We start from the raw sequence: 23,472 nt of genomic DNA on the forward strand, positions 1-23,472 counted from the left end.
TAAAATAAACCACTTAGAAATAAATCAGTGTTCTTTTCAATGAAGTTCAAGTTGACCCCTGTTCCGTTAGTGTTTGCTATAGTACTCACTGATTTGGTGTGGAAAACGTCACTTTCATAGCCCGGATGGTCAAGAGAACTTAGCAGAGCTGTACCAATAATTTCATACACTCTTGGGCTTAAAGAAAATCCATGCATTTTTTATTTGTTACTTAGAGATATGACCCAGGGAATACCTTGGGAAATGAATATTTAGAATTCACAACTCATCATGACTAAGTCAGATTAGGATGTGCCTAATACATTGAGGAGGCCAGTAAATATTTGTTGAATGAATGAATGAGGTGAATTTAACTTTCAGTGAGATTAATGTTTATAGTTCTTTTTTCCCCTCATTTTGCCTTCTCACTTTTATTTTTCCACTTGACCGTCAGTGTTTCTTACTTTTTCCTTAAATATGGAGAAGGTTATGTAAAGGAGCAATAGCATTTAATTAGTAAATGCACAAAAAGAGAAATTAATGGCTAGTGAAAAAGAGCTCCAGAACATTCCTGGCTTAGTGAGACTTTAATAACTCTCTCTTCCACCTGTGAGCGTCTAAATCCAGGGTTCTAGTTCTGGTAGTATAGCCATGAAAAAGCCCAGGTTGCTAAACTTTGGGATTCTGTTCACTGAGTTTCTGTGAAATGATGGTTTCCTATCCCACATTCCACATACCACATAGTGTGTTGTTTGCTGTTGCTGGAGTTCCTGCTTCTTCTAAGGTCTAACAACTGTCAATTTGTGAGACATGAAAACAAACAAACAAACAAACAAACAAAAACAACCCACCATGTTGAAGTATTAACAGCCTCCACCAGTAGTGACACTACCCTGAATTACAAAGCCAGGTTATTACATTTGGATACCCATTGATTGGCACAGGTACAAAGCTTAAAAATGGTGAAATTTTTTTTTTTTTGTGGGATATAAAGTTAGAATTAATGGAAGTTTTCCTTGAAGTATTAAAAAGTTTAGAAACTTCTACAACTCTGTAATAAAAGCAAATGGATGAGGAAGACAGTCATGCTATTTAAGTTTGTGATACAATTATTTCACTTTCAGTGGTTATTAAGGGAGTCATTTTAACATAACACATTACTTATATTTATACAATTAGAATCTTTTACTGTTAATAATTTCCAAAAGCGTTATATTCCATTAATGAGTAGGATAAAAAAGATTTACTAATTCTCCAGTTATGATTTCTTGACAGTCACTGACTTGTTCTAAATCTTCTAGTAAATCAACAAGGAAATATGATTCATTTAAGGAAGTTAGTTTTGTAGTAAATTTATAAATGCTAAGCTGCATGTCATGTGTTAAATGTGAACTCAGTGTGTGTATGTTTGTATCTTATTAGTGACTATACCTTTTTGATAAGATTACTGTATTTTAGATAAAAATATTTAGTTTTCAAGCTAGTAACTTTTGTTTCCTGGTTTTCAATTTTAAATCAATACTCTGGCTTAGTAAGGTCTCATCCACATTAACAAACTGAATTTGAGGGTCATTAAAGGCAGAAAGAGAAGAAAAGACTACTAATTTGTAGCAACGAAGATGTATACGTAACATTTTTCCAAGCACAAATATGTACAGAAAATGAGACTCTGAAAAGGAATGCATGAAATTATGTCCAGTACAAAGCCAAAATTCCAGCCGAGAAGGCGAGACTGTGTTACCCGTTGCAGTAAGTGCGGCAGGAAAATCTGTGCTCTTCTCTTTGAAGCAGAGTTGGCTATTTCCCTTCTACTAATGGAAGTGGCACTGAGAAAGACATGGTCTCAGAGGAAAGGCCCTGAACTATGGAATGTATGAATGGTTCTCTCTCAGGTCAGACTCCCATGTCCACTTGACTACCTTGCTCTCCATTGAGTGATGATCATTACTTTATCCTTTGAAAGTGATATGACTGACTGTGTATATAGAGGGCTCACATGCTACAGAAAATGCTTATGGGTTTGTGTAAATTCTTACCTTAGTTCTCGATTTTGAGAAAGAATCCAAAGTTGTTTTTGTTCCTGATTTAAGATATAGATCATAAATGGTATATTTCAGAGCTGAGATGGATTTTAGAGGATTATTTTGTCTAAACCCTCTCTCAAATGTGGAATCCCATTTTTAGTACCATGAAAGATGCTTATCGTCTCACTATACCACAAATAGTTGAATTTATGGATGATGTGGCTTTGTTTTGTGATAGCGATAGCGGTTTCAGTGATAATATTTGGCTGGAAAAAGGGAATCATCTACTAAAGATCAAATTGTCTTAAAGTCAGGGTCTGTGCTCAGCTCAGGGTCTGCATGAGATTTTCTCTCTCCCTTTCCCTCTGGACCTCCCCCTGCTCTCTCTCTCTCTCTCTCAAATAAATCAGTAAAAAAACCAAAAAAATCTCAAATTGTCTCCAAGTGACCCTTAATGTTAGGGTTCAATTCTAGCATGTGTTACATAACTTTGTAGTTCAGGCATATTCATTTACCTATTTGTGGAGAAAATGTGATTTATCAAATAATTTCTGGAACTAAAAGTTGAGTGTTTCAAATTGAAGCTAAATGCAGCCTCTTGTAAAATGTGAAATTGAAAAAAAGATTATTTTATGGACAGGAAAGAGAATGACAAAAGAAAGAAAAAATAATGTTCTATTAGGAGAGAGGCCAATGCCATCTTATTTAAAGTTTATCCTAAATGTTACCTGTGGTATCAGAGGTACCTTCTGGCAACTTTTCATTTCTTTCGCATAAGCTGAGGGACCATCAGGAAGCTTGTCATGAGGGACTCCACACTAAGTAAAGCAGAAGAAAAGGAGTGCAGTGTCTTTATAAAAAGGCAAAAACTTGGTATTTACTTTGAATCTGCAAACTTAGGCCCACCCAAGTCTGATTTCAAATGTCACTTATGCAAGTACACAATTATGTGCGTATCTAAAAAATTAGATTCTGGGTTTCATGGAAGTATTACTTCACTGACTAGAAGAAAAGGAAAGCTTCTTCAAAATTTTATTCCAATAAGATTTTGGAAGTCACATTATTGCTACTCTATGTTTCTATGGTGGTAGAGATAAAGAAATAGACTACAAAGCCTAAGGAAAACATCTCTAAAGCCACCAAGCAAGCTGCACCCTGATTATAGGCACTGAATATTGTTCTTGGGAAAAAACAAAACAAAACAAAAACCCAAAAAACAAAACAATGGATAAACATTTGAAGTTTCCCCTTCTCCAATTTGTTAATGTTTTTCATTTTCTTCCTTTTTTTTTTTTTTTTTTTTTGAGAATATGAAACATTACTGTAGTTCCAAAGGACAGAACGGTACAAAAAGGCATTCTCAAAGTAGTAACACTTCCACTCCACCCATTCCTCTCATGTGTTTCCCCCATTGCAACAATCACTGGCTTCTCCTCCCAGTATTTCTTTTTGAGCAAATGAAGAGATACATGTATATTTCCTTATTTCCTCTTAATTTTTATAAAAGGTGTCAAATTACAGGTACTTGTTAACAATATATCGTAGAAATTTCACCACTTCAGTTTGTAGAGATTTTCCTCCTTCTTCTTAGTGCTCCTACGTGTGGATGGATGTATTGTGCTTTATTCCATCATTCTCCAATGTATGAACAGTTAGGCTGCCTTTATATAAAAGTCTGATGCTCTACCGACTGAGCTATCCGGGCTCTTTAGGCTGCCTTTATATAAAAGTTATTTAGTTTTTCCTTTGGATTTTGAATTCTGCAGTAGATTTAAATATAATGTAAAAATAGATCCTGTCCTTCAAACTGTGTGACACAACAAATGTCACAAGCCACTTCATTTTTGTTCTGGTCTTAACTTTGCTAGAGGTTCCATCGTAGAGGTATTGTTATATTTGTCCTGTTTTTTTTATGAGCTACTGTGACTTCTGTGTTGGTATCTGGCCATTAATTTGCTGGTATCTGCAGACTGAAGAAGGAAACAGAGAAGGAGAAGGAGAGAGTCTTGCTGATTGTTGTGAGAATCCATACAGACTAAATTTACTTGATATTGTGTTTATAAAACAACACCCAGCTGGTTATCTGGAGTTTGAGTTGACTACATTTCAGATATTTTTCACATATAGAAAATGCGACTTTCCTTTAGTCTGAAAAAATGTTAGCCTTGCTTATTGGGACAACTTCTAGCAGATTATTTCAGAACCTTTAGGGATGTGTCAGAATGGAGTAGAAATTTCTCTACAGTTCATGTTGTGAACTAGTTAACTTACTAGCAGGGCTATCATTAAGAGCATATACGAGTTGTAAATCTACTGAGTAGGCAAAACTGATATGGACCCACTCAAATTTTTATTGGGTCTTCAGACTAAACAGTGGTGCATATTCATTAAAATTTGCATGAAAGTATCTAAAGTAGAAAAAAATGCATTAATATTTGAATATAATTAAATTATACCACAGGGGTACCTGGGTGGCTCGGTTGGTTGTGCCATCGACTCTTGATTTCAGATCAGGTCATGATCTCAGGGTCCTGGGGTTGAGCCCCCTGTGGGGCTCTGTTCTCAGCAGGGAGTCTGCTTGAGGATTCTCTTTCTCCCTCTCCCTCTGCTCCCCCGTCATTTTCTCTCTCTAAAATAAATAAATCAATCTTTAAAAAAGGTCATGCTGCAGAGAGAAGCCAATATACAGTATAAGCAATGAAAAAGAAATTGTAAATTTAGGAAATGTAAGCATTGGAAAGTATGTTCGACAAGAAGACTGTTGTCAAGATGAATGCAAATGGCGGGGAAGAGATCCTTATGAAGTATAGAAAATGCATCAGAATTTCTTTGGTGCTGATCTAGAAGACTGACTATGTGTGGTCTGTGAAGGTGTGTTTTCTACAAACAAATGCTCTCTGGGGAAACAGAAACAATTCATGAGGATTACAGCACTTATGACCTAATATGAAAGATTTTGCTGTAATATACATTCTAATTGTACCAGTTAACTTCCATGAAGCCTAAAATCCAGTAAAAAGGGGTCCTTGATTGCATTTTTGAGTCTCTGATCCCTGGGAAGGTATAAAATTGCCATTTTGATTTTATGTTGCTATTTATTTTACTTTGTAATGAAAATTTTGAGATTCCTAATGACATAGATATAATTACTTATTTTTAATTATGTTATTTGATTTATATTTAATATATTTAATATAATTTCTTATTTTAAAACATTTTTGCTGTTCTTTTGTTTTAGGATATATCCTTTTAGGGAGATACAATAAAAACATAATGATTTTTGTTTTCAGATTACTTGAAATAATTATTCTCTGTATGCTTATGATACCAACTTGACTGAAAGTTAACTTCAATTCCAGCAATTCCACTTCTAGTTATATACCTAAAAAAAAAAAAAAATTAAAAGCAGAGACGTAAGCAGATATTTCTACACTCATGTTCAAAAAGTATTATTCCCAATTGCCAAATGGTAGAAACAACCCAAGATTCCATAGACCAGTGTATAGAGAAAAAATAAAATGGCATACACATACAATGGAATATTATTTAATTTTAAAAAGGAAGGAAATTCTGACATAGGTTACAACATGGATGAACCTTGAGGACATTGTGTTATGTGACATAAGTTAGCTATAAAAGGACAAATATTGTATGATTCCATTTACCTGAGGTACCTAGAACAGTCAAATTCACAGAAACAGAAAGCAGAACAATGGTTATCAATGGCTGTGGGAGGTGGAATGGAGAGTTATTGTTTGAGTACAGAGTTTCAGTTTGGATGATGAAAAGTTTTACAGAGGGTTAATGGTGATGGTTGCAAAACAATACAAATATATTAATGCCACTGAAATGTACACTTAAAAATGATAAAAATGGTAATTTTTATGTTGTGTATTTTATCACAATAAAATATTAGGTTCATTATTTTTCAGTTTGCTTCCAGTTTTAGAGATTTTGTTTTTCCCTTTTTGATTATTTTTTCATTATAAAACAATTGCATATTCCAAAGTAAAAGTTATTAGGCAAGTTTCTTTCATAGACATACCTCTGCTTTCATGCCCATCTTTACCCTGTTCCTTTGGTTCCCATAGAAATAACCATTATATAATTATACTAGTGTTTGGTTTATTCTACTATTGTACACTGCTCTGTACTTTTTCACTTGACCATGTATCTTTGAGGTCCTATCCATGACAATTTATATAGATCTTATTCAGTCTTTTTTTTTTTTAAGATTTTATTTATTAGAGACAGAGTGAACAGAAGGGAAAGGGAATCTAAAGCAGATTCCATGCTGAGTGCAGAGTCCCACATGGGGTTTGATCTCACAACTCTGAGATCATGATCTGAGCTAAAACCAAGAGCCAAACACTCAGCTGATTGAAACGTCCAGGCACTCCTCAATTAGCTGCTTTTTAAAAAAAAATTAACATATAATGTATTATTAGCCCCAGGGTACAGGTCTGTGAATCATCAGGATTACACACTTCACAGTACTCACCATAGTACATACCCTCCTCAATGTCTATAACCCAACCACCCTCTCCCTACTGCCCTCCCCCCAGCAACCTATGGGTTGTTTTGTGAGATTAAGAGTCTCTTATACTTTGTCACCCTTCCAATCCCATCTTGATCATTTTTTCCTTCCCTACCTCCCAAACCCCCCACTTTTCCTCTCAAATTCCTCATATCAGGGAGATCATCTGATAATTGTCTTTCTCTGACTGACTTATTTCACTCAGCATAATACCCTCTAGTTCCATCCACGTTGTTGCTAATGGCAAGATTTCATTTCTTTTGATGGATGCATAGTATTCCATTGTATATATATACCACATCTTCTTTTTCCATTCATCTGTTGATGGACATCTAGGTTCTTTCCATAGTTTGGCTATTGTGGACTTTGCTGCTATACACATTCGGGTGCACGTGCCCCTTTGGATCACTACATTTATATTATCAGGGTAAATACCCACTAGAGCAATTGCTGGGTTTTAGGGTAGCTGTATTTTCACTTTTTGAGGAACCTCTGTGCTGTTTTCCAGAGTGGCTGCAGCAGCTTGCATTCCCACCAACAGTGTAGGAGGATTCCCCTTTCTCTGCATTCTTGTCAGCATCTGTCATTTCCTGACTTGTTAATTTTAGCCATTCTGACTGGTGTGAGGTGGTATCTCATTGTGGTTTTGATTTGTATTTCCCTGATGCCGAGTGATGTGGAGCACTTTTTCATGTGTCTGTTGGCCATCTGGATGTCTTCTTTGCAGAAATGTCTGTTCATGTCCTCTGTGCATTTCTTGATTGAATTATTTGTTCTTTGGGTGTTGAGTTTGATAAGCTCTTTATAGATTTTCAATACTAGCCCTTTATCTGATATGTCATTTGTGAATATCTTCTTCCATTCTGTCAGTTGTCTTTTGGTTTTGTTGCTGTGCAAAAGCTTTTGATCTTGATGACATCCCAATAGTTCATTTTTGCCCTTGCTTCCCTTGTCTTTGGTGATGCTTCTAGAAAGAAGTTGTTGCAGCTGAGGTCAAAGAGGTTGCTGCCTGTGTTCTCCTCAAGGATTTTGATGGATTCCTTTCTCACACTGAGGTCTTCCATCCATTTTGAGTCTGTTTTTGTGTGTGGTGTAAGGAAATGGTCCAGTTTCATTCTTCTCCATGTGGTTGTCCAACTTTCCCAATACCATTTGTTGAGGAGACCTTTTTCCATTGGGCATTCTTTCCTGCTTTGTCAAATATTAGTTGACCATAGAGTTCAGGGTCCATTTCTGGGATCTCTATTCTGTTGAATTGATCTATGTGTCTGGTTTTGCACCAGTACCATACTGTCTTGATGACAGCTTTGTAATAGAGCTTGAAGTCTGCAGTTGTGATGCCACCAATTTTGGCTTTCTTTTTCAACATTCCTCTGGCTATCTGGGGTCTTTTCTGGTTCCATATAAATTTTAGGATTATTTGTTCAATTTCTTTGAAAAAAAAAATGGATGGTGTTTTGATAGGGATTGCATTAAACATGTAGATTGCTTTAGGTAGCATAGACATTTTCACAATATTTGTTCTTCCAATCCATGAGCTTGGAATGTTTTTCCATTTCTTTGTGTCTCCCTCAATTTCTTTCATGAGTACTTTATAGTTTTCTGAGTACAGATTCTTTGCCTCTTTGGGTAGGTTTATTCTTAGGTATCTTATGGTTTTGGGTGTAATTGTAAATGGGATTGAGTTCTTAATTTCTCTTTTTTCTGTCTTGCTGTTGGTGTATGGAAGTGCAACTGATTTCTGTGCATTGATTTTATATCCTGCCACTTTACTGAATTCCTGTATGAGTTGTAACAGTTCTGGAGTGGAGTCTTTTGGGTTTTCCACATACAGTATCATATCATCTACAAAGGGTTAGAGTTTGACTTCTTCTTTGCTGATTCAGATGCCTTTAACTTCTTTTTGTTGTCTGATTGCTGAGGCTAGGACTTCTAGTACTATGTTGAATAGCAATGGTGATAATGGACATCCCTGTCATGTTCCTGACCTTAGTAGAAAAGCTTTCAATTTTTCTTCATTGAGAATGATATTTGCTGTGGTCTTTTCATAAATAGCTTTGATGATATTGAGGTATGTACCCTCTATCCCTACACTTTGAAGAGTTTTGATCAAGAAACTGCTGTACTTTGTCAAATGCTTTTTCAGCATCTATTGAGAGTATCATAAGGTTCTTGTTCTTTCTTTTATTAATGTATTATATCACATTGATTGATTTGTGGATGTTGAACCAACCTTGCATCCCTGGAATAAATCCCACTTGGTCACGGTAAATAATCCTTTTAATGTACTGTTGGATCCTATTGGCTGGTATTTTGGTGAGAATTTTTGCATCCGTGTTCATCAAGAATATTGGTCTATAATTCTCTTTTTTAATGGGGCCTTTGTCTGGTTTTGGGATCAAGGTAATGCTGGCCTCAAAAATGAGTTTGGAAGTTTTCCTTCCATTTCTATTTTTTGGAACAGTTTCAGGAGAATAGGTATTAATTTTTCTTTAAATGTTTGGTAGAATCCCCTGCGAAGCTGTCTAGTCCTGGGCTCTTGTTTGTTGGGAGATTTTTGGTGACTGTTTGAATCTCCTTACTGGTTATGGGTCTGTTCAGGTTTTCTATTTCATCCAGGTTCAATTTTGGTAATTTATACATTTTTAGGAATGCATCCATTTCTTCCAGATTGTCAAATTTGCTGGCGTGTAGTTGCTCATATTATGTTCTTATAATTGCTTGTATTTCTTTGGTGTTGGTTGTGATCTCTTCTCTTTCATTCATGATTATTAATTTGGGTCCTTTCTCTTTTCTTTTTGGTAAGTCTGGCCAAGGGCTTATCAATCTTATTAATTCTTTCAAAGAACCAGCTCCTATTTTCGTTGATTTGTTCTACTGTTTTTTTGGTTTCTATTTCAATGATTTCTGCTGTGATCTTTATTATTACTCTTCTGCTGGGTTTAGGCTTTCTCTGCTGTTCTTTCTCAGCTCCTTTTGGGGTAGGGTTAGGTTGTGTATTTGAGACCTTTCTTGTTTCTTGAGAAAGGCTTGTATTGCAATATACTTTCCTTTCAGGTCCGCCTTTGCTGTGTCCCACAGATTTTGAACAGTTGTGTTTTCATTTTCATTTGTTTCCATGAATTTTTAAAATTCTTTAATTTCCTGATTGACCCATTCATTCTTTAGTTGGATCTTCTTTAGCCTCCATGTATTTGAGTTCTTTCCAACTTTCCTCTTGTGATTGAGTTCTAGCTTCAGATCATTGTGGTCTGAAAATATGCAGGGAATGATCCCAATCTTTTGGTACCAATTGAGACCTGATTTGTGACCCAGAATGTGATCTATTCTGGAGAATGTTCCATGTGCACTAGAGAAGAATTTTTATTCTGTTGCTTTAGGATGGAATGTTCTGAATATATCTGTGATGTCCATCTGGCCCAGTGTGTCATTTAAGTCCTTTATTTCCTTGTTGATCTTTTGCTTGGATGATCTGTCCATTTCAGTGAGGGAGGTGTTAACGTCCTCTACTATTATTGTATTATTGTCAATGTGTTTCTTTGATTTTGTTATTAATTGGTTTATAGAGTTGGCTGCTCCCATGTTAGGGGCATAGATATTTAAAATTATTAGATCTTCTTGTTGGACAGAACCTTTGAGTATGATATAGTGTCCTTCCTCATCTCTTATTATAGTTTTTGGCTTAAAATCTAATTGATCTAATATAAGGATTGCCACCCCAGCTTTCTTTTGATGTCCATTAGCATGGTAAATTGTTTTCCACCCCTTCACTTTAAATCTGGAGGTGTCTTTGGGTCTAAAATGAGTTTCTTGCAGACAGCATATTGATTTTTTTTTTTAAATCCATTCTGGTACTCTGTGTCTTTTGATTGGGGCATGTAGCCCATTTACATTCATGGTAACTATTGAAAGATATGAAATTAGTGCCATTGTACTGCCCGTAAGGTGACTGTTACTGTATATTGTCTCTGTTCCTTTCTGGTCTACTACTTTTAGGCTCTGTCTTTGCTTAGAGGATCCTTTTCAATATTTCCTATAGGGCTGGTTTGGTGTTTGCAAACTCTTAGTGTTTTTTTGCCCTGAAAGCTTTCTATCTCTTTCTATTTTCAATGATAGCCTAGCTAGATATAGTATTCTTGGCTGCATGTTTTTTTCATTTGGTGGTCTGAATATAACATGCCAGTTCTTTTTGGCCTGCCAGGTTTCTGTGGATAAGCCTGCTGCCAATGTAATATTTTTACTATTATATGTTACTGACTTCTTGTCCTGGGCTGCTTTCAGGGTTTTCTCTGTCACTAAGACTTGTAAGTTTTACTATTAGATGATGGGGTGTGGATCTATTTTTATTGATTTTGAGGGGAGTTCTCTGTGCCTTCTGGTTTGTTCCCTTTGCCATATTAGGCAAATTCTCTACTATAATTCACTCCAATATACCTTCTGCCCCTCTCTCACTTTCTTCTTCTTCTGGAATCCCAATTATTCTAATATTGTTTCATCTTATGGTATCACTTATCTCTCGAATTCTCCCTTTGTGTACCAGTAGTTGTTTGTCTCTTTTTTGCTCAGCTTCTTTATTCTCTGTCATTTGGTCTTCTATATCACTAATTCTACTTCTGCCTCATTTGTCTTAGCAGTAAGAGCTTCTATTTTTTAAAAAAGATTTTTATTTATTTATTTGACACAAACAGAGAGAGAGAGAGAGAGATCACAAGTAGGCAGAGAGGCAGGCAGAGAGAGAAGGGGAAGCAGGCTCCCTGCTCAGCAGGGAGCCTGATGTGGGTCTCAATTCCAGGACCCCGAGACCATGACTTGAACCGAAGGCAGAGGCTCAACCCACTGAGCCACCCAGGTGCCCCAAGATCCTCCATTTTTGATTGACCTCAGTAATAGCTTTTTTTATTTCAACTTGATTAGATTTTAGTTCTTTTAATTTCTCCAGAAAGGGCTTTTGTTTCTCCATATAGAGTTTTTCTAATATCTTCCATGGCTTTTTCAAGCCCAGTTAGCACCTTAAGAATTGTCATTCTGAAGTCTGGATCTGACATATTACCAATGTCCATATTGATTAGGTCCCTAGCCTTCAGTACTGCCTCTTGTTTTTTGTTTTTTAATTTTTTTTAGTTTTTATTTTTTTTGTGGTGAGTTTTTCTGCCTTGTCATTTTATCCAGTTAAGAATATATGAATGAGAGAATAAAATACTAAAAGGGTGCAAAGACCAAAAAAATGTACAGTAACCAAATCAGAAGACACCCCAAATTGGGGGAGAGAAGAAAGGGGGTTAAAGGAAGTTTCAAAAAAATTAAAAAAATTAAAAACAGATATATATTAGACTCGTGAATAGAACAGAGCCACCCACTTGATTTTGGGTGTATTTTGATCTCTTAGAAGAAACTACATCACAAAATTTTTAAGAAAGAAAACATATGTATACAAAAATTAGGGTAAACATGATGAAGGGATGGAATATGACTGTGAAGATGAAAATTTAAAAAAAAGGAATTGATAAGATGAGTTGGTTGGAAAAAGAAAGAAAAAGAGAGCAGAGAAAATTTGCTCAGGCTGGAGACTAGAACAAAGCCCCATGCTAGATTTAGGGTATATTTTGATCTACTGAAAGAAATTGTATCCCAAAAAATTTTTTGAAGAAAAAACCCTATATGTATACAAAAAATAAAGTTAGATGCAATGAAGGATAAAATATCACTATAACAATGAAGATTTAAAAATATTTTTTTTAAAGAAAGGTATTGTTAAGATAAACTAGTTACAAAACGTTTAAAGAGGAAAGAGGAAAAGCTAAAAAAATTAGAAAAAAGTTGAGAAAACTTAATTAACTTTGCAAGACTAAAGAATTATGGGGAGAAAACCATGAATTCCATGCTTTGCTTTCCCCTCCTCTGGAATTCAGCTCTTCTTGATAATTGAGCTTGGTCATGGCTGGACGTTCTTACTGATTTTCTGGGGGAGGGACCTTTTGTAGTGATTCTCAAGTGTCTTTGCCGAGGTGGAATTGCGCCGCCCTTGCCAGGGGTGGGGCTAAGTAATCTGCTCATGTTTGCTCTTGGGAGCTTTTGTTCCCTGAAGGCTTTCTGTAGAATTCTGGAGGACGGGAATGAAAATGGCTGCCTCCCAATGTCCAGCCCAGAGGAGCTGGGAGCTCAGGGCCCCACTCCTCAGTGCACCCTCAGAGAAAAGTGCTCAATCCTTCCTGTCTCCCTGGTCTCCGGCTGCACTTGGGCTTACCTGGCCTGTGACCGAGTGTTTCTGTCTCTGGCACACAGCCCCGTTTGGAGTCTCCAAACCCAGCAGATTCCTGTCTCCAGTGGAGGAAGGTGAGTCTCCCTGGATCTGCCTCTTGTGGGGTCCCTGCTCAAAGAGCAGTGGTCTGACTGTGCTGCATATCACAGTTTAAGGTAACCCCGAGCTGGGAGCTCACTCCTTGGCTCTGTTTCTGTAGCTGGCTTCCTTGCTCTGATACCTGCAAACTCTGTTACACTTAGACACCCCTGATCCTTCTGTGACCCTGTGGGACCTGAACCCATACTGTCCCCATGAGGGCTCCACCCCCACTTAGCCTCTGGAGCAATGTCCCTCAGTGGAGCAGACTTTTAAAATTTCATCACTTGCTGGGAGTTGGCCTCCCACCCCCATGGTCTATCTTCCTGTCGCTTCAGATTCACTTCTCCACATATCCTATCTTTCAGAAAGTGGTTGATTTTCTGTTTCTAGAATTACTGCTCTTCTTCTCTTCTATCTCCTGTTGGGTTTGTAGGTGTTTGGAATAGTTTGATAACTGTCTAGCTGAACTCCTGTTTCCTGATGTCATCTCAGTCTTCTTCTCTGCCATCTTGATTCCTTATTCAGTCTTTTAAAAAATTGTTTCATAGTACCCCATTGTATGGAGATAGAAAATGGGGGAAAGGAAGGGAAGCTATGTTTTGAGTGCTAATTATCAGCTGTTGTTCTGTGTGTATTCACATGTTCATTTTATGTAATCTTTTCAAGTATCCTTTTGATGTAGTGTTATACCTATTTCATAGGTGAAGAAATAAGCTTGGAGAGATTAGGAAACTTGCCAAAGCTCCCATAGTAAGAAAAGGGAATGGGGACTTGAACTTGGGTCGGAATTAACTCCATAATCTATACTCTTCCATCTCTATAACTAGAGCCAGGCAAATCTTGGTTTAGAAGGTAATGGAAGCAAGTCTAGCAACTCAGTTGATATCTATGGAGACCTGCACAACGAAAGAATATAACAACCAGGGAATCACAGTAATAAGACATCACACTCCAGGATCTTGGATGGTTTTGTCATTAGAGAACTTTGTCAACAAGTAGCAGGGACTACTTTTCTGGGCTTAGACTCAGGGTGCTGTTTTTGGTGCTGGGAAGGAGACTGTCAAGAATAAGAAGGCCCAGACTGGAGGTCAGTCTCAGCACTTCTGTTAGAACCAATATCATCTCAGAATGTAGTGAGGCATGAAGGTAGAAAGCTGAATTGTACCCATTGGCCTAGGCTGGAGCTGGTCACATAACTTCTACATTGGGTCAGCGTCAGCCTGGGAGACTCACGGATAGAAGAGAATTGGATAGGCTGACATCTGACTCCTAGTAAAGTTCCTGCTGACTCTGACAGGAACCCAGCACCAGTTTTCTTCAGGTCTTCAAATCTGGAGTCTGAATCTAGTCTCTTGGATTTAGAGTAGAATTATATAGCTCTCTAGGGATAAGAAGTGCTACTGTGTATGGATAGATGGATAGATAGATGGATGGATAAATATATATTTATTAAAAGGAATTTGTTCACACAATTATGGAGGCTGTCAAGTTCAGAATCTGCAGGGTATGCTGGCAGGCTAGAAACGGAGGAGATCGAATATTCCAGTCTGAATCTGAAGGTGGTCCACTGTAGACCCAGGAAGAGCTGATTTTGCATACGAAGTCCAAAGACAGTCTCCTGGAGAATTCTCTCTTGCTTGGGGTTGGCTAGACTTTTTGTTCTATTCAGGCCTTCTGCTGAGTGACGCCCATCTACATTATGGAGGGCAATTTGCTTTACTCAAAGTCCACCAGTTTAAATGTTAATTTCATCCAAACATGCTCAACAGAAACACCCAGAATGATGTTTGACCAAATATCTGGGCCCCTCATTGTCTAACCAAGTTGACATATAATATTAACCATCACAGTGATCTTGGTAGTTAAGTGAATTCCATCATTCACTTTTTAAAGAATAAAATGAAAAAAGGGTTTAAATCAATGAGAAGATGCTGATCCTCAAATCAAAATCCTAGAATATTAGTACTGAAGGAACATTGGAGAGGATTTATTTTAGCTGTTTATTTTGCAAATGAGAAGACTAGGCCCTGGGTGGTTAGTTAAATTGCTGAAGATCCCACATCCATTCATTCAATTAAATAAATGTTGATTGAGTCTTTTCCATGTGTCAGGTGTTGTGCTAGTCACTGGCCATAAAGTGGTGACCAAGAGAGACATTGACCTGCTTTTATGAAGGTTTTTTGAGGAAGGGATACTTAAGTTGAGACATCAGGATAAGGAGGAGTTAATCAGGAGTGGTGGATCAGGGACAAGATGAGGGAATCATTTTTCATGCACAGGGATCTATGCGTGGGCAGGCACTGAGGTAGGAAGGAGTTGAGTAACCTTGAAGAGCTGAGAGAAGTTCAGAATAAATTGAAAGAGGTAGTTAAAAGACTTGACGATGCTGTTTACATTGCACCTTCCCTTAAAGATGATAATTTTTTTTTTTTCCCACAGCTATTTCTTTTTCAAAGTGCTTAGAGGTCTTTGAGTAGTCAGTCTCACTGCCCAAGGAGAGCAGGTGCCATTATTGGTATCTAGTGACTAGAGGAGTTAAGGCATTGTACATTCCAATGCCTTGCCCAAGGCCACTGAAAAATTAAGATTAGAGAAACTAGAATTAAAAGTCACAAGGGAAGGGTTGACTTCTCTGAGACAATCGTGGGAAAGCAACTTATTTCTTCTGGAAATATAAATAGTCATCTTAGAAGATTCAATGAAATCAGAGTGCAAAAATAGGCCTTCTCCCTGTTCCTCAGCACAACAATAATTTAGCAGTAATTATGATAATGATTGCTAAATGATTTGTGTGCTGATCAGGCTAGAAGTTCCTGGGGCTGAGTTCCCATATCACCCTCCTCAACTCCCTGTCTGTGATTTGCCTAAGGCCAGACCCTGACTGCACTTATGTAGGTCTCCAGCCAGGAATTCCTACTGCTCTGGGCCAACTAGCCCCATGCAGTGTTGGAGTGAATACACCGGAAGTGACCTGCTGCAACTACCTCATTAGGAATTCTCTGAAAATGGTGTGCTTGGCGATTTATTATTGGATGGATGTTTCTGTTTTTTTATTTTATTTTATTTTATTTATTTATTTGTCAGAGATCACAAGTAGGCAGAGAGGCAGGCAGAGAGAGAGGGTGGGGGAAGCAGGCTCCCTGCTAAGCAGAGAGACCGACATGGGGCTCGATCCCAGGACCCTGAGATCATGATCTAGCCAAAGGCAGAGACCCAACCCATTGAGCCACCCAGGTGCCCCTGGATGTTTCTGTTAAACAACAGTCCCTTTCCCTGCCTATTTCTATGATTTACATTCATCTGTGGTTTTTCTGAATGTATTGAAAACATTTAACTTTTATCATTCTTTAATTTTTAATAGTCTTATGATTGTCACTTAATTAAGCTTTAATAGAGTCTACCGAAAAGAGAGAAACCAATGCTAACTAGTAGGTTATTCTGTTTCATTATGTCTGATGAGTCAGAGAAATAAAGAATTGGGAAAATGTTTATGTCTTCTGGAAGATGTATGACATGTAATGGACTTGGACTTTGCTCGCCCTGGGAAAAGGGATAACTTTTCAAAACCACAAGATGTTCAGATGTCATTCAAATGTGCCTGTTGCAGCTAATGTGTGTCTGTGATTGCTCTCAGTTAGTTTTCAGTGTTTACCAATTCATTTTCGAATGGGGTGGAAAGTTCTGCCCGCCCTGGTTGGTATAGTGGAAAGAGGGTGGGCCTTGAAGAAAGAGAGATCTTAATTCAAGTATTGGTGTGAGAGTCTCCTGGTCTTATGATTGCCCATGTGTCACTTAACCTCTGATCTCAGTTTCTTTAAAAGTTAAGTGGGGATAATATTTTCCTCCCTGGGGCTTTCTTGTGGATTAAGTGTAATGTGAAAACCCCTGACACTACCCTAGCTCTCCTTGCCAATTCTTCTAACACTTTCCCTGGAAGTTTGCCACTCAAGTATCAAGTCTGAGAGTAGCTAAAATATAGAAAAATGTGGTGATTTGTTCACTCATTATAATCATATTCAAACATCACATTTTGTTTTTTTAGGACTTAGAAAAGTACACAAGAATTATTAAAGCAAGGCATCTATATCATCCTTTCAGTGTCTTGAAATGATTTCATTTTTCATATTAAAAGCAATTTGGAGAACAGCAAATGTGCCACAATTAAAGAAAGTTGACATGGATCATAACTTATTTAAAATTCCTTTTTAGGCTAAGAGTCAAGGACAAATGAATTCTCATATATTTTTATCCAAACCACATTCAGGACTTGATTCATATCTCTCTGTTAACTTCTATTAACTGTACTTGATATTCACATCCATAAACCCTTCTCTTGCTCTTTTTCCAAGTGAAACTAATTCAAAATCTTAAGGGGTGTCCTTGTTGAAACTGCATAGAAACTATTTCCAGGGTGGAGTGAACAGTTCAAATGGCTTATTGACATATATAAGAGAAGAACTGAAATGCAATGGTAATGATAAGAGAATGATTCCTTATATGTTTCAGAACTTTGTGTTACTCAAGATGTACTCATATATTATTTAATTGCTCCTTGCAATGACTCTGAGAGGTTCTCCCATTGTACAAAAACCATTTAAAGGGTGAAAGCCACCAAGTTTGTTTTCTGAGACTTGTATCGTTTTGATGCCCAAACCAGGCAAGATAATGCAAGAAAGAAGAAAATTATAGCCCTTCCACTTACGAATATAAATGCAAAGATCCTAAATAATGACTTTGCTTTTTTACTTTCTTATTGAAGCATAACTTATAGAGAAGTACATAATCTTAGGAACACAGTTCGACGACTTTTTATATCCATTCACACCAGTGTAACCTTAGATCACGGTATGAAACAGTTCTAGAGCCCAGCAGTTCCCTCATACCATCTCCAGGTTAATATAAATGGAACCGTATGATTTTTTGTGTGTTTCTGACCTGTTTTGCTTCACATTATGTCTATGAGATTAATTCATGTTGTTCTATATGTGGTAGATTTTTCATTGCTGTGTATTATTCTATTGTACAGTGATACCTCTATTTATTCATTCTACTTTGATGTGTATTTGGGTTATTTTAAATTTTGGGCACTTATAGGCAAAGTATCCATGAATTTTTTTTTAAAGATTTTATTTCTTTATTTGAGAGAGAGTAAGAGAAAGAGAGCATGGGGGGAGGGTCAGAGGGAGAAGCAGAGAGGGGAGTCTGATGTGTGGCTTGATCCTGGCTCCAGAATCATGACCTGAGCTGAAGGCAGAGGTTTAAATGACTGAGCCACCCAGGAACCCCTTCATAAATATTCTTGTAAATATGTTTTATAAATATTCATTTCTTTGAGGATATGAACCCATAAATGGAATTCTGAGTCATAGTGTATATAATTTCCTAAAGTAGTTCAGCCAATTTACACTCCTACTATTGTATGAGAGTGTATACAGTTGCCCCACATCCTCCTCTCAGAGTATCTTGGAATTTTCAATCCTTTTAGTCTTAATAATTATGGTGGAGTAATTGTGTCTCATTTCAACTTTAATCTACATTTCCCTAATGATTAACGATGGTTAATAAAGTTGAGCTTCTCTAATATGCTTATTAGCTCTTTGGATATTCTCTTTTATGAAGCGCTTGTTCAAATCTTTGCACATTTAAAAAGTTGAGTTGTTTGTCTTTTTTTTATTGATTTGTAGGAGTATTTTTATTGGGGGGTACCTATCCTTTGTTGGATATATGGGTTGGGAATATATTTCTGTCTATGATTTTCCCTTTTACTCTCTTAATAGTATCTTTTGATGAACAGAAGTTCTTAATTATAATGAAGTCCAATTTATCAATCTTTTCTTTTATGATTAGTTCTTGTGGGTATTGTTGGAGAAATTGTCTCCTACTCCAGAGTAATGAAGATATTCTCTTATGTTATCTTTTAGAAGTTCTGTTGTTTTATCTTTCACATTTAGGCTCTATGATCCATCTTAATTTTCATGCATGTTTGAGATGGAGATTAGGGCTTACTTTTTCCAAGTGGATATCCAACTGACCCAGCACCATTTACTGATAAGACTATTCTCTTCCCACAGAAATTCAATTGTGTCTCTTTTTGTAGATCAGGTAACTGTGTATGTGTGGATTGTTTCTGGACCCTGTTCTGTTTTGGCCAGTATGTTCATCTTTGCACCAGTCTTTCGTTTTCTTAATTGTAGCTTTACAATAAGTCGTGATACATGATAGTATAAGCCCTCCAGCTTCTACAGATCGCTTTTTTTTAGGTCCTTTGTATTTTCACATAAAGTTTAGAGTCAGCTTGTCAACTTGTAAAAAAAAAAAGCCTTCCTGGTATTTTGATTGAGATTGCATTGCCTTCTATAACGATTTAGGGAGAATTGGCATGTCAAATTTTATTTTTATTTTTACTTTCTTAGTAATCTCTAAACCCATTGTGGGGCTCCAACTCACAGATATGAGATCAAGAGTCGAATGGTCTTTCAACTGAGCTAGCCAGGTGCCCCTCACAATTTTCTTTAAGAAGTCAAGGGTTTTGGTAAAGTTTAACCCCTATTTATGGCAACATTTTAGTAAATAAGAGAAATGTATATGGAAGCATAAATATCTATGACTATAGGAGTTAACCTTAAAAAAGGGTATTTTCCAGCCAGATGTTAAAACATACTACTCCGTACTCCAGGAACCAAACTGAGGATTACAGAATGGAGGGTGGTGGGAGGATGGGGTAACCAGGTGATGGGCATTAAGGAGGGCGTGTGTGGTGATGAGCACTGGGTGTTATACATAACTAATGAATCACTGAACGCTACATCAAAAACTAATGATGTACTATATGTTGGCTAACTGGACATAATAATAATTAATGACAGTTCTATACCATGCCCACCCATTAAATGTCATACATTCCCCCACCTTCATCCTTCCCTCCCCCAAAGCCCCTGACAATACCAAGGGCTGGAGAGGATACAGAGCAACATTCACATGCTGCCATTGGGAATGCAAGCTGGTGGAGCTGTTTTGGAAAACAGAAGTTCAGCAGTGTCTTATAAATCAAACATACTTAATAAAACTACCACACTCCTAGATATTTATTCAAAGAAATGAAAACTTACATTCACTCAAAACCTATAAATTAGTTAATTATATTATTAAATTAGTTAATAATTAGTTAATGTTTATGGCATTTTACTTAAAATCATACAAAACTGGAAATAGCTCAGATGTCCTTCAGCTGGTGAATGGATAAACAAACTCTGGTATATACATTCTCTGGAAGACTGGGAATACTACTGAGCAAGAATAAAGAACGCTATAGATTCATGAAAAAAACATGGCTGGATCTCAAATACATTTTGCTAAGTGGAAGAAACCATACTCAATTTATTAATACTGTTTGATTCCATCTATATGACATCTGGAAAAGGTGAACAGTAAAATGAAAACAAATCAGTGGGTAACAGGGACTAGAAGTAGAGCCAAGGGTGACTACAAAGGGACAAGACAAATATTTGAGTTGATGGGGCTGTTCTGTATCATGACTATAGTGGTGGATACATGACTCTATGCATTTGTCAAAACAAGAAAAATTGTACACACCAAAGTCTGAATTATACTTTACATAAATAAAAAGTAATTCAGTGAAAAAAACAAAAAACCCTACAAAGTCATAATAATAAAATATGGTATTGATTTAAGAGTAGACAGATAAATGAATGGGACAGAAGAGACAGCTCAAAGACGGAGTTCAATAGAAAAATGGGCAAAATGTATGAGTGAACATTTTTTAGAAAAGGAAACCCAAAATGCTTACAAGTATTACGTACGGGTGATACTCAAATTCATTTGAAATCAGGGAAGCGAAAATAGAGAAACCATGAAAGGTTTGAAAGCATTTAGTCAGATTAACTATATGCATCCTCTGTGGTCCAATAAGCCAATTCCTCATATCTAATGCAAAGAAGTTCTCACAGAGCAGTAAGGGAATACTGCATTTTTATTTCCGTGGTGGGAGTTGGAAGTAGCCTAGTGTTCTGCAAAGTGGAGAAGCTAAATGTAGTGAGTGCACAACATAAAGTATTAGACATCCTTTAAAAACAACAGTTTAAGTGTGCACATGGCTAAGTGGATGTGGCTTAAAAAACATAGTGCTCAGTGAAAAAAGCAAGTTTGGAATGAAAGAAAGCACTATTGGTAACAATATCAGTTACGGGCATTAAACATTCTGCCTACAGAACAGAAATATATTTTACAAGAACATTCAGAGAAGATGATGCTCTTTAGATGCATGAAAGTGGTTGCTTATGAAGGAGGGGAATGGGAGTGGGATATGGGGCTTAAAGGGAAAAATTAAACAAGCTGGGGCATTTCATGCACATTGATTGGGTGTGCACTGAACCGAGGCATGGATTAACTCAACCAACTGGACAAGCATTGTTATGTACCTGATAGTGAACAAGGCTCTCTAGACACAGAGGCGAATCGGACATTATCGGCAGTTGGAGAAAAAGAAACAAATACATTCAATAGAATGTGGCAAGTGCCCTGGATATTATGAGAGCCTTGATGAGGGATGCATCATCTATCCCGGAAATGCTTGTACAAGGTGAACACCAAACAGAATTTGGAGGGACAAGTGGGAAGACAAAAGGAAAGTGTACCTTAAGAAAGAATTATTATTCACTCCCTTTTTATTTTCAAAAAATCTTAAGGGAAAAAACCCCTAAGAACTAAAAAAGACAATAAACCAACAAAACTGTCAGAAAATACCAAGAATAATATCATAAATTTGCTTATATACCCATGACCTAAAAATTGGCATATTTGCTTCATCATTAAAATAATTTTATTATAAGGATGCCTGGGTGGCTTAGTCGGTTAAGTTTCTGCCTTTGTCTCAGGTCATTATCCCAGGGTCCTGGGATCGAGCCCCACATCGGGCTCCCTGCTTGGCAGGAAACCTGCTTATCCTTCTCTTACTCCCCTGCTTGTGTTCCCTCTCTTGCTGGGTCTCTGTCAAATAAATAAATAAAATCTTAAAAAAACCCTGACAATTGTATAGTATTTCCATCATAGATGGACTTAATCGAATATGACATTTTACTATGCTATACAATCATCAAATATCATATTTTGTTTATCCAATCTCAATTTATGATGTTTAGATTATTTATAGTTTTTGCTATTATAAATAATGCAGCAATAAACTTCTTGTATGCATCTCCTTGGGTGTAATACATAGAATTCCTAGGCCATACACTATGCTAATTTTCAATTTTATAATCCATTTTATGATGGCATTGAAATTCCAATTCCTTCACATCCTTAAGTAACATATATTGTCACACTTAAAAGCAATAGAGATGATCATCTTCATTTTAATCTTTTTGGCTGAATAATTTAATAACCTAGTTTGGAAAGACAATAGGTCTCTCTCTGTCTCTCTCTCTTTTGTAAATTGTATATACTGAACATATCAACCAAATTTGAAAAATATCCTATTTTAAGTGATTCCAAGAGAAACAAGGAAATGGATAACAATGAATCACAGAAATTCTTATGTTTAAAAGCACAGGGTAAGCACATGTAAGGTGCCTCATTCATTTATATGATTATTTGGTAGAATGTTATCAGAAAAGACATAAGAAAGGCTAATGGTTTTTATCTTCTAAGTTATAGACCCAACAACTGCTTTATGGTGAATAAATATATGTAGAAAAGAAGAAAAAGAAAAAAGATACACATGCCCAGAAAATGATTATAATCTAAACCCAGCAAATTCACACCTGTTAGCATTTTGGTGTTTAGCTTCCACTCTTTTTTGTTTTGTAATACACTATGTACCGACCATCAAAATAATAAAGCCACTATCTTTGGCCCATCCTTCCTTAGCTTTATGTTTGCCCATGTTTTTACTGTTTTCTCTTGCCTTGACATAAAGTTATATGTGAGTACAAGGAAAGTCATAAGTTTGTCAACTTACACTGCTCTCTTCTTTACGAAATTCCTCTGGAATGTTGCTTTGGTAATCATCACAGTCCATATTGCCTTCTAATTACTTAGGCATGTGTCTCTTGCCCTTATTTAGACTTTAAGGCAGAGAGTGCCCTTCAGTTTTGCTCTCCTCCCCCTGTGGCTACCACAATGTACAGTGACTTGCTTACCACAGACACTCTTTTCTTAGAGGCATACACTGTCTAAATATTTGTTATGAATAAATGAGTATCAGAGATGAGGAAAGGAACAACTTTCATTAAACTTAATATCCCAGTGTTAGCTTTGTTACATACTGTAGTTATTATGGAAAATTTTGGTATCTCTCCTATAAATTATTAAAGTTTTTAAGGGCAGAGACTATATTCAACCTTATATGCATTTATCAAATATTTATTGAACAAATATTTATGTGTAAGATATTGTGATAGTGTGGGGATGTGGTGAGATTACACAAAGAGAATCTATGTAAACAAGACATGGTTTTAGCCCTAGTTTGCCAGTTAGCTGGGTTGGGGAAAATAAGCATACATTTTTCATTTTGTCTAAGGGAATGGGAGGGACTAACATTTAGAAAGCATCTAGTATGGCACTTTGCTAGAGTA

This window comes from Enhydra lutris, unplaced genomic scaffold (assembly GCF_002288905.1).
Source record: "Enhydra lutris kenyoni isolate GAN:26980312 unplaced genomic scaffold, ASM228890v2 scaffoldscaffold2, whole genome shotgun sequence".
Classification (NCBI taxonomy): domain Eukaryota; kingdom Metazoa; phylum Chordata; class Mammalia; order Carnivora; family Mustelidae; genus Enhydra; species Enhydra lutris.